General features: G+C 34.7%; 1 long non-coding RNA gene across 1 annotated transcript; it reads right to left on the reverse strand.

Annotated features, from left to right (window-relative positions):
* Positions 1-7,745: 7,745 nt before the first annotated feature.
* On the reverse strand, positions 7,746-13,160 carry LOC127874066 (uncharacterized). Its single transcript, XR_008046602.1, has 4 exons — positions 12,775-13,160; positions 12,032-12,188; positions 11,281-11,604; positions 7,746-9,222 (listed from the first exon to the last, which is right to left on the reverse strand). It is a non-coding gene; the product is annotated as an uncharacterized LOC127874066 (long non-coding RNA).
* Positions 13,161-13,865: the final 705 nt, after the last annotated feature.

Raw genomic sequence — 13,865 nt, forward strand, 5'->3', positions numbered from 1 at the left:
GTGGATATATACATACGTTTAAATGATAATTAATAACATGAAATGATTTAAAAGATTATGACGCATGAAAATCCTCTATCATATACTATATACTGACTACATTTGAAGTTAAAGTCACATTTCTATGTTTTACAAATAACCAAACTGTCGAAATAATATGCGTGTATGGCTACCTTTTTTTTGTTAATTTTGTCTAAACAACGGTCATAAAACACATCTTACTACTACTACATCATCACCGTCTTTGGTATGTTAATACACCTATGGTTCAATAACAAACGAATTAACTTAATTAATTGTTTATTTATATTTTGCATTTTAAGTAATTGTACATTACATATTAGGGAGATGTAAAGATAATATAATATTCTTTTGTATTTCTATGACTTTAAATGCTTATCTGCCAAACTCCCCGTAGCGATTTGACTGATTTCAATTATATCCTTATTCGAATTGGGTTAATTGGGATCACAACTAGGTCACTAGGTTAATTTTTAGATAAACCTGTTATCGTAATTGTGTAAACTCGTAATCACTTTAGAGTACACATTTAACAAAACTTCATGAGACTTGTTCAGTATGTTTTTATTGACAATATCTAGGGCATGTTTAAATCCGGGTAACTTGGAATCAGTAACTAGGTAACTAGATCAACTTTATAGAACAAATTAGTTGCCTCTCTAGAAGCCACATTGATGATTCAACCATTTTCAAAATGTGTTAACATTTAATCTTTTCAACCTACAGGCAAAGTTCGGATCCGATTCAGGTTGTTCAAAAACAAGACCAAATCGTTAGAACAAACTCTTCACGACACAATTGTGACGAAATTTTGATGAAACTAGGTCAGATTTATAATTTTTACAATATCTAGGCCTTGTGAAAATCTGGTAAATGGAGGTAAATGACTAGGTCACCGCGTTTACGCTTAAAATAAAACTAAGTTGATTCTTAACAAATACTCATATTGCGAGCGTCTTCTTAATGCTGTGAGATGTACCTAATTCAAGCTTATAATATTTTGTATAAAGTGGGGATCAATCGAATCGAATGTACAGTGACACTGTCTGATTTGTTTTAAATGTACACAACAAAATCAAATCGGAAATGAGAAGATTATCTGAAAGTTACGGAAAAGTTATTCTGTTGAATCATATTAAGATATATTACCACGAATGTATTGTAAGAACGACAAGTTAAAAAGGAAAACATAGCAAGTTATTTGGTCATTTCAGTTTGGAAGACATAAACAATTACAGCAACCAATTTGAAGAAAAAAACATGAGTGAATATATATTGCTACAGTTAATCAACTCATGTCTTGAGGTTCTTTTTAATTCAGTTCTAGAATGCAATAAAAATTTCAACAATGTCGAACACCATTTCCGCTGGGCGTTCATGATAATAATGTGAATTATTACCTCGTCATTACAATTTAACATGTATGACTGATGGTATGACATAAGGCAATGCGATAAGCATGTTAAGCATAATTAAAAGGTCATATATTACTGTTTCATTTCAAATATCACTGAATGATGCATTATATTATTTCTAGTAGTTATATTTATATCATTCGCAGAACGTTTTAATGATAACAATCATGATATTTATTGTTGTACTCATATGTAATTTATTATTGTACGTATAATTTATACTAGTGTACTTTTAGGATAGCTGTTAATGTACGTATAGGATATTTATTATTGTACTTTTAGGATAGTTATTATTGAACTTATACAATAGTTTTTATTATCACCTGATGTCTTATATAAATGATTATTAATTATTTTTTGCTATTTTCTCGTCAACAAGAAATTTGCAATGTTTTAAACTGTTACCGGTGAATATCGAACTGTTGACCGGTCAACAGTTTGAATTATTACCTGATGTCTTATATAAATGATAATTAATTATTTTTTGCTATTTCCTCGTCGAAAAAGAAATTTGCAATGTTTTAAACTGTTACCGGTGAATATCGAACTGTTGACCGGTCAACAGTTTGAACAGTTGCCCGCTGGAATAATGACGTCATTTCGTCGAAAAAATGACGTCATTTTTCAGTTAAACAATCAAACTTATTTATTTTATCGATTACTGTTGTGTGTTAATAAAAATATTGTTTGCTGTTATTTCTATGTTGGAAATTTGATCAGGTAATAAACACTTATTTCATGGATGCTTGGTGAACAGTCAAAACTGTTGTCCCTCGGTATCAGGGCTGACATTTGGAACTGTTGCCCGAGGCCGATAGGCCTCGGGCAACAGTACCAAAGTCATCCCTTATACCTTGGGAAACACTTTTGACTGTTCACCACGCATCCATGAAATAAGTGTATACTGTTGCCCGCTGGAATAATGACGTCATTTCGTCGAAAAATTGACGTCATTTTACAGTTAAACAGTCAAAATTATTTATTATATCGATTACTGTTGTGTGTAAATAAAAATTTAGTTTGCTGTTATTTCTATGTTGGAAATTTGATCATGTAATAAAACACTTATTTCATGGATGCTTGGTGAACAGTCATAACTGTTGTCCCTCGGTATCAGGGCTGACATTTGGAACTGTTGCCCTCGGCCTATCGGCCTCGGACAACAGTACCAAAGTCATCCCTGATACCTTGGGAAACAGTTTTGACTGTTCACCGCGCATCCATGAAATAAGTGTATAATGTACTTATACAATAGTTATTATCGTACATATAAGATTAGTTATAAGTGTACATAAAATATATGTATTATTGTACTTAAAGTACATTTATTATTGCACTTATAGGAATCTTGCAATAGTATTCGTATACGATATTTATTATTGTTTTTACAGAATAGTTATTATTGTATCAACATGAAATTTATTATTTTACTTGTAATATATTTTTTTATAAGATAATTATTAATGTATTTATATGATAGTTAATATTTGTATTATGTGATAGTTATTATTTTACTTATATGGTAGTTATTATTTGTACGTATACGATAGTTATTATTTCAATTACTAAAATGCCAAATTAAACGTACGACACAAGTGTTCTGCTGTTTCAATTGCTCTGTATGGCGTTTTCTTTTCGAAGATAAGCCTTCGGTTGAAGTTGTTTTACCATCCAGGAATGTGTTCGTTCAAGTAGCCCATTGCATCCTTAGAAAACCGTGACTTCTGAGACGTTCTGATTATATCTTTTTACGTTTCATTCAGATTTTTGTTTTTCATTTATTTTACCATGTTTGACATTACCATTAACATGAGTTCCATTTGCATACATAAAGCATTTGTTTTATTAAGATTTGTTAAAGGTAAAAAATGTCTACAGTTGTGATTAAGATGAACTACGCTAATGGTAGCATCTACCAAGCAAGCGTCCGCAGTGAAATGCGAGATAAATTGGTTATTAATTACGTGAATTAGACAAACTTTGACATGTTGGCAATACATCATTATAAAACAATATTTTTATTAATTACAAAATATCAAAGTACTTCCAAAATGTGCATACAATAGCTTTCAATAGTTCATGTATTCCACAATACACATTTCACGAGTTACATCCAAAACCTAAACTGATTATACTTATTTGCATATCGTCGTAAAATTGATACTCGTTCACCTAGTCAATTTAATATCAATTGTGTATTTTTGCAATTTTATTTAATCTGAAAATAATTGTTTTCGAGAAGGCAATTTACTACTTTTTCATCATCACCAGATAATATAATTACAAATATAACGAATTGCCTTTTTAGTCGACGTCATTTTGAGGATATATTTTTTCAAATCTATGTGAGCTTAACAACTCGAAAAATACTGTCAGATCCTGAGCACACTGCGATAGATATTACAAGAAGTGGTACACTTAACATTATCAGGACAAAATTGGTCACATCTTGTTCGCTTTACAATAGAATAAATATTATCAGATCGTGTCCAAAAACGACAAATATTATCAGATCGTTCGCACTATACAATGTGTTTAATATTCAAATATCTTGTACACTATACAGTGCGATAAATATTGTCGGATTTTGTGCACTTTAAAGAACGATAACCATCGTCAGAACTTGTGCCCTGTACAGTGCGTTTACAAAATTTTACATTCTTTAATTCTGGTAACGACTGACAAGAACGGGAGCGGGTATGTAACGTCTGATGTGTAGAAATGTTAGATCAATTGATGTAGTCTGAAGGACGCTTGCAAAACGACTCCAAGCGACGTTCTACTCCCGAATTGTCAATGTTAACATGTTTGGTGCATACCATTACATATATTCTTGAAATAAATTATGATAATTTTTCAACGTAAACACCCAAATGTGTTTGGAAAGCAATTACAAGTCCGTGTATATATATATAACCGCACATAAATCCACTCCTAAACTCGTTGCGTTTTTATCAATCACACGATGTACCTCTTGCTATAATTAACTTAGCAGCTGTATGCCTCGTACAGAAAGAGTCTACTAAATATGAGCTACATCTTATTTTGATCAATGCATTCCCAATAATACATAATATTAAATTAAATTCATCTGTAATACATCTTTGAAGCTTTTGCCTCCATGATGTTTGTCAATTAACACTACCGGTGAAGTTGAAAACTGCTTGTTTGGTGGATATTTTAGGGATAGTGATAAGTTATTCAATTATAAGCTAGACTTAGTACTTTACTTAGAGGGGTTGTAATCCATCATGATATACATATCTTATTTAAATATTAATTATCGGTACATATTTCATCAATATCGTAATTTTTTGTTCATTAGTTCATATGTACTACATAATGAAATGTACACATGTTAAGACATTGCAAATTCGATTACTATAAACACCGTTGTCATCATCATCAATCCCTTGACCGGTTTGGCTATTGAGGGGAAATGAGGGACGACGATAAAGCAGTCCTCCTCCAGTCAGGTATGCTGTGTGTTGCTGAGAGTAATACATTCGTGGGTAGGAATGTCCACTCTTTTACATTGTCCATCCACTTTTTTCTCTGACAGCCTCGACGTCTACCCCCCTCTAGCGTTCCGTGGAAAACAGTCTTGCACAGAGAGTCGTACCTGGTGAGATGTCCAAACAAGTCAGCTTTCGTCGTTTGACGGTCGCCAGTAGGGGCTGTTGTGGATCAACAAGTGTTGCAGTCATGTTTCGGACGTACTCGTTGGTCTTGTGCTCCGTGTATGAGATGCGGCGCAGATTTCGGAGACATTTATGTTTTAATGCCTGTATCCTGCGCTCTTTGTCCACGTGAAGCGACCAGGTCTCGCAGCCGTAGAGTAGGATGGATTCTACGAGGGACTTGTAGAGCCTGTACTCGGTGGGGAAGCTGATGGAACTGCTTGTCCACAACCTGCTCAGTCTGGTCATCGCTGCGGTCGCCATGGCTATTCTTATTTGGACCTCAGCGGTACTGGTACCATCCTTGGTTGCGCCCAAGTACTTGAAGCTGATAACTTCTTCTAGCTTTTCGCCGTTCATTGTGATGTCTGCACTGGTGTTGGTCGTGCTGTTTACCATGATCTTGGACTTCTTTGTGCTGACCTCCATCCCATATGCTCCTGCTCCTTCAAATAGTTTCTTGGTGAGATCTTGACGTTCACTGCTGCAGCAACCCATGAGGTTAATTTCATCAGCAAATCTCAAGTTGGATATGGGTCTTCCACCGATGGAAATAGAGGTGTGGTGGTCATAGAGAGTCTCCTGCGTTATCTTCTCAATGAAAATGTTAAACAGGCCGGGAGAGAGCAGATATCCCTGACGGACGCCCACTGATGACCTGACAAAGTCCCCCTGTTGTCCGTTGAGAAGTATTGCGCTGCTGGCGTTTCCGTAAAGTTATTGAATGACTTTCACCATTCTTTCGTCAATGTTGAATCCTCTCATAACATTCTATAGGCCGTCATGCCACACGCGGTCGAAAGCTATTTTCAAGTCAATGAAGTTGTGGAAGAGCTCACGTTGGTGTTGTAGGTGTTTCTTAATGATGCTTCTGCAGTTGAAAATCTGTTCCACTGTGCTCCTTCGAGCTCTGAATCCAGCCTGCTCTTAACACCGATGTAGGGTTATACTATTTAACTAAATAGATGTTATCGTTAATGTTCAAAATGTTAATACCTACTCAGTACTGCAATAATGAACATTTATATGAACATGAATTTATTTTCTGTGTGATTTTTTATATATGATTACAAGTAGCAATACGGTTAAGGAGTCTGTGTCTCAAATAATAATGTACGAGAACTACAAAATATTGTTTATTGGCAGAAAAACACCAACAAAATACCACTACTATCTATATCTTGAAGTTTAATATATTCGTCTACTTGAAACTGTTTGAGCAAACTTCTTCTAAAGAGACTTGCTAATTCTAGGAACCTTGTATTCGTAATTGCACAATGGTTTTGAGAAATTAAAACATATTACGTGAGAAGACGGAATGCGTAGCATAACTTATGACACGACATACCAAGATATGAAATTTATGATCGAAACATACTATTACATCTTTCCTAAGCAAAAGACCTGCTTTTTTAATGAATGATGTTGATGGATTATTGTTATTGAATTATGCATATATGACAAGAAACAAACGAGAAGATACATTGGTATAGGTTAGCGAATAGCTTAGTAACTGGATCATTTTAATAAAATACAATTAGAGCACACGATCCAGTGGTATGGTTATACAAAAATTTATATAAACAAAATACTTTGTCATCGGCACACTGGGATTACTTAATATAAGGGAAGCATTTATCAGTTCAATGATGTGAACGTAATTTGTTGTGTTTTGATTAATTTACATTATGATGATCTATATGTCATATTTCAAACAAGTTACTACAGTTGCACTCAAATTACTGTCAATGTTTTACATTTGCCTTAGAGAGTTTTAATCACTTTAAATTTAAAACAGATTTATTTATTTAATGAGCAATACAAACCAGCTGCCGATATGATGAACAATATACATTCAAGCCTCACAATGACAAAATTAAAAGTTTGAGTTTCTTTCAGAAATATATTTAAAAGACACCAGAAGAATACAAACTCCAACGAGAATGGTATTATTAATATGTTTAACTTAAACCAAAGCTTGCGATTAAAAAAAAAACAACATTGCTGCAGGTGGAATTTGTCTCAATTTGATTGCAGATTGGTTTCCGCATTCCTATTTCTATAATGCTATTCTTATGAAACGAGCGCTCAAGTAATTTTGCGGTTCAGGCATCAATACAATTATTTAATAGTGCGCATATTTCTGTCATACCAAATAGCGTTTTAACGTTGTTATCTCATTGACAATAAAGAATGATGTATCATAATGTCAATTATAGCCGGGATTTAAGTTTAAATGGTGGCTACAAGAGTTTATATATAAACTATTGGTGTATTACGTATAACGTATCATATACTGGCTTATGTGTATCACACATTCTGATTCCGTTCTCCTTAGTCTACTTTCATAGTATTTAAAACATGTTGAATTTCAATTCATTATTCCGAACAATGTATGCACGTTGGTTGTTGGTTTTTTGCTGATATCTTTAAATATCATGTATGCGCCGATATGGAAACTTTGTTCATTTGCTATGAATATTATACTCGCACAATGTTTGCATGAATAACTGATTATTATACTATTATTATTTTTAGGTTTGCTTATTCTCTTCTGTATTTGAGAAAATTTGGTTAAGTGATATGTCTTGTAATGGTGATCAGGTGCAACTTTTGATCAAAGTCTTCGTTTAAATCATACATATATTTTATTAACTCATATTCTAAACACGACATATATAAAAAACATGACACATAATCAAAACAGCAATACTACACATTAAAAATACAATGCAATATAACTATACATTTTAAGCGGAATGAAAATATGCACACAGATAACCAGTGTCAGGAACAACATAACATGTTAAGGGTTTACAATAATAAATAACATTTATCAAAACGCAATATTAATTAAGTTACGTAGACATAAAATGAATGATATCTGCTTACAAATGTAACATACGTAATGCAATTATACGGAATGCTGTCCACTTACGACCGAAATGTGTATTATTATATAATCGCAAAAAGTTTGCTGTTAGCTATGCTCTATTAAACGCTTCTCCACCCCACACTGTGTTAACAGATTAGCGTAGCTTGAACATTACAAGGACATATGCATTTACCCACAGGCTATATTAAGTAAACAAATATGTTGTCATTACAAAGTCATGTTATATATGTAATACTGATTGCTGTATCGTTCGTTAATCTATAAGTCATGATTTATTCACAAAATTGCCGATTCGCGACTTTAATTATATCTAATAGTGTTCTTATACTAATAAATGTTACATTATTTTTTGCAAGGATTCATGTTGGATACTGATGAAGTTCATCAATATATAAATATGATTTACGCAGCTATGACTATTTGAGCACTTTATCATGAGTGATCTAGATAAATAATGTCCACTACTACTATTATATTCACTTCTGAAAATGTAGATATACATAATGTGAAATGTAGTGCAAAACACTCGAAAAACATTTATAAATTCAGTAAACAACAAAAGTATAGAAATGACCAAAAGTTCAATCCCGTAGGCTTAGCATTTCAATTACGACACGCAATACATATCATACTGGTGATTAATAGCATAATGAAATATGCTCCAAAGAATCAGGTGTCAGGCTAACAGCTAACGACAACACACAAACTATGTAATAAACGATATATATTATGCTCATATTTGAACCTGTTCAACGTTTAATCACATACAAGTGACTTTTCTGTTTCCCCCACACACAATATATTATTTTGTTATCACTGTATGCATAACACCATTGATTTAAAACATATATCTATGCTTACAAACATCTCATGTAATATACAATAGCGTTAATTTCTTCGTTCCAATAAAATCCTGGAGGGCACGATCGAACGATCTCATTATTGCGATCACACTGTATGAACTTCGTACAGTCAAAAGGATGAATAAAGTAACCTTGCCCTATCGTCGCACACGGTCGAATATCTGGACACAGTAATTCTGTGTTGGGCGGAAGGATACACGCGTTACTTGCGGAGTCAAACAAAAGTCCATGTGAGCAATTAATGACTTGTGCTTTTTCGTTGACGCATTGGATGAACTTGGCACAATCATCCGAAAATGGGTATAGTTGCAAATCATATCCGCTCACACATGGCGTCTAGGAATACTCTGAAAATAGCATTTTAATGTTATTTAAATGACGTACATTACCGCTGCTGATGGTTTTGTTGATGATGATACTGATGTTGTTGAAGTTCGTACTTATAAACGATTTATTAAGTATTCGATAAAAAACATACTATTGACCATACATAGTACAATTTACTATTATATGAAATGTATTACATGTATATTAAACTATCGGTATAAGCTATATAAGAACATATTTTACACAACCTAATAGGAGCAAAATAGGAATGGAAATGACGATTCGGTCATTGTTCGATAAGGTAAAGACACTATCATAAAGTGCAGCGTGTGGTTGCTTTAGACTCTTTAATACGCAGGTACATTTTGGCATTAAATTGTAATTTGTCTGTCGTTTAAGTGTCTGCTCCAAACGCATGATAGTGTTATTAGAAAAATTAAACATACTGTTCACTCGCTCGACTTTAGCTTATATAGGAACAATCGATCTCTCGTCGATTTTTGTTAAACACTGATGGCCTTTTACTTTAAGGAAAACTATAAATAATCCATACAATACAGTGTTCAATTTTCCATAAAACATTAAACATATTAAAACGGTTATAAAAGTGGCAAAAATACGGTAAATGAAAATATCGTGAACTGCACACTGTTTGTATTCCGTGACCGACAATGAATATTCATCGGACTTGGACCATGAGCAACTAATGGGGGAAAACAGCGTTGAATGCTCTGCCGTTGCAGACGCAGAAACAGCAATAGTTGCAAATTCAGACAAGGGCTGTTTGAAAAACACGCATGACCCCCAAATGAGCTGTCAGTTGCAGTGGCAGCCATTATGTGAATACGTTATAGTATGATTAGCAATTGAAAAAAGAATTGTTCGCATGCCTTATGCAGTTGCTGATGAGAGTCTGTTGTTTATTCGTCATAAACTTCAACTTTGACCTAGTGACCTGAACATCTATAGGGGTCATCTGCCGGTCATGACCAATGTCCCCATGTATTGTCCTAATCATAACCCTAAGCATTCATGAGTTATCATCCGGAAACCATTTTACTGTTTCGAGTCACTGTGACCTTGAACTTGGACCTAGTGACATGAAAATCAATAGGGGTCATCTGTCGGTCATGACCAATGTCCCTATGAACTTTCCTGATCCCAGGTCTAAGCGTTCTTGAGTAATCATCCGGAAACCATTTACTGCTTCAGGTCACTGTGACCTTGACCTTTGATCTAGTGACCTGAAATTCAATAGGGGTCATTTGCCGGTCATGACCAATGTCCCTATGAAGTTTCCTGATCCCAGGCCTATGTGTTCTTGAATCATCATCCGGAAACCATTTTACTGCTTTAGGTCACTGTGACATTGACCTTTGACCTAGTGACCAGAAAAGTAACAGGGGTCATCTGCCGGTCATGACCAATGTCCCTATGAACTTTCCTGATCCCAGGCCTAAGCGTTCTTGAGTTATCATCCGTTTACCATTTTACTGCTTCAGGTCACTGTGAAATTGACCTTTGACCTAGTGACCTGAAAATCAAAAGGTATCATATGTAGGTCATGACCAATGTCCCTATGAACTTTCCTGATCCCAGGCCTAAGCGTTCTTGAGTTATCATCCGGATACCACTTAATTGCTTCAGGTCACTGTGATCTTGACCTTTGACCTAGTGACCTGAAAATCAAAAGGGGTCATATGTAGGTCATGACCAATTGTCCCTATGGACGTTCCTGATACCAGGTCTAAGAGTTTTTTAGTTATCATCCGGAAACCATTTTACTGCTTCAGGTCACTGTGACCTTGACCTTTGACCTAGTGACCTGAAAATCAATAGGGGTCATCTGCCAGTATAATCAATGTATCTTTGAACTTTCCTGATCCCAGGACTAAGCGTTCTTGAGTTATCATCCGGAAACTTTGTGGTGGACGGACCGACGGACCGACAGTCCGACGGACCGACAGACCGACGGACCGACAGACCGACGGACCAACATGTGTAAAACAATATACCCCCTCTTCTTCGAAGGGGGACATAAATATGTTAAGCAAAGTACATAAAAAGCTGAAACTTACTTGGTCTATATTGTTACAGAGCAGCAATGGCTGTCAAAATAAGAGCATTCGCATCCGGTCCAGGTGCGGTTTCAGTATTGTGCTCAGGAGAATCTGCCAGTAATGGATCCATCGTACTCGGCCCAGTAAAGAAGCTAACGGTAACAACGATTGTATTGGTCGTCTTTGTAGAAGCGGTCATAATTGTGTTTTTTTGTTGGTCTTTGAGACGTTGTTGTTGACGTCGTAGTGGACGGTGTTGTTGAAGTCGTTGTAGAAGGTGTTGTAGGCGTGGGTTTTTGCGGGGCTCTTTTAGCTTCCGGGCATAGCACGCCTGGCATGAACCTTCGAGAAAATTAAAAAAAATATTGATGAAGTGGTTGCAACAAAGGTATAATCTTATTAATAAAACATTAACAGACCACATTATATAATCTTATTTGCTAGTTTTAGACATATTTGACTTGATGACAAAAAGCACAGGAATGTATTTGTCTTTGTTTAAATACATATTTTCGATACACGTTCGTCGAACATTTTGTAATGGCTTAATCAAATTGTCAATCTAATCTAGTCATTAAGTCTGGTGTTACGGTTTTTAACACGTATAAACACTATATCCTAAACATCCAATCCAAGCTATACAAATAAAGAAGTTCTTAAAACTGTACATACTTAACCTTATGGTCAACCTAACAATACATGTGTTGTCTGGTTTTGCTACCGATTCACGTTTCTAAATTTAAGTGTTGATTTGAATTGAAAGTATTACCTGCTGACGCACGTTAGTTCCCTCCAATGGTAAAGCAGCCCTGTTGTGCATTTCTGTAGAATGGAGGCACCGTTGGAGCACTGGAAATATTGGTCGCACTCAGTCGGGTGAGGAAAGTATGACCCCTCGTAGCTTGCACAAGGATCCCACGAATATACTAAAATACACATGTTTTAATATAATCACAATTAAAATCGCCTTTCCACGTTTTTCAATATTTGTTTAAAAAAGATTTAACCTAAATATTCATTAAGATCTTTGTTTGGCTAGTCCGTGATTAGAACTATATTAAAGTCGATATACGTGTCCCTCGAGACGGACGGAATGTCGCCTTTAGTTTGAAAGAGGTCGGCGATTCCGTTCGTGAGCGATGCCACCATATAAGCATAATGTAATTATAAAATGTATATGTAATCAAAACTTTATATCTGCATTATATTGTATCCAACAATTTACAAGTGAAACATAAGTGAGCCATTTAATAAAAAATGAACAAGTATAATTAATTCAGGAAACAATAGACTCGTTTTAAATTATTGAGTTAAACAACTCAAAATTCTCCAAAAATCTAAACATTATACTTGTATAAGCATTTAACATCACGATGGTGTCGTGTTGTATGGATTCTGCATACTATTTCTTATTATGACTTTGATTGTGTACAGCCAGCATGAATGTAAAAGCCTTATAAGTAACTGTAAATGTTGTAAATGAACAGATAAGCCATAAGGTATGTCCTTAACCTCGTAAATCCGCTGGTTGTGGTTTAAGTATGCCTGTCGAAGCGGGCATCTTCCCAATTGGCGGGGCGACGGGCGAGGCCTGGGCAGTAGGTTTAGGCGTGGTGGCTCCTGCTTTATCTAAAATGCACAAGAGACATGCGTCATTCCCGCGAGGGCGTTGTTATACAAGTTTTTGTAGAAATCAACGCTGTTTTCCATTACTGCAGTGAAATATTGATAACGATCTTGTGTTGTTGTGTATCAATAGTGCTAAAATGTCCTACTGATCCTTATTCCCTTGTACATGTAATATGTATGTATTGGGTTACACATGTAATAAAGAAACAAAGCAAGTGTACGTAAACATTTGTAATTAACAACAAACAATTGCGTCGGAATACAATGTTTCGACGTCTGTTGTGCGAAGATTTTGGCTACTAGTAATATCAATGCTAATTATTATTTGTCTTGTCTACAGAATATTGCATATTGTTAGACACCATTATAGGCATTATATTCATTAAAACCTTTTCAATAAACTATATTTATCTATAAGTATTACCCACAAAAATGCATTAAATAAATTCATATTTCAAATAGAATTTGAACAATTAATAAAAACTATTTAACTAAAGTTGCAAACAGCACTGGTTAAACTGAGAGGTGACGAATAATAAATTTACAGGCTTTTTTCAGCAACCATATCATTTTAAATGATTTATCTTGGTTTTAACTGGGTCTACATTCTACGAGTTTAAAGCATGTGATGCCTGATGGGTTAAAATGCATAAATTAATTATAACAAAATTGTTTGAACTTAATGCATGAATTCATAATTTTTGGAGGCCTTTCACCATGTCAATTGCATCATTCACATGTTGAACACTTTCAATGATTTACTTTAAAAAATTCACACAGACTAGGGAATTGCCAATATAAATTTTCAAGTTTCGGCTCGCAACGTCTTGTCATTTTAGCCTTTTAGCTGAACGTACAGTTGTAATGAAATGGTTTATGTTTTTTTTTTTTTCAAACAACAGAGTCTTTCGCTTTCAGAACAATTGAATAACCTAACGCATTTTTTCATGCTTTCAGACTAAAAGAAAACTGAC

The sequence above is a fragment of the Dreissena polymorpha genome, chromosome 3 (genome assembly GCF_020536995.1).
Source record: "Dreissena polymorpha isolate Duluth1 chromosome 3, UMN_Dpol_1.0, whole genome shotgun sequence".
In the NCBI taxonomy this organism is placed as follows: domain Eukaryota; kingdom Metazoa; phylum Mollusca; class Bivalvia; order Myida; family Dreissenidae; genus Dreissena; species Dreissena polymorpha.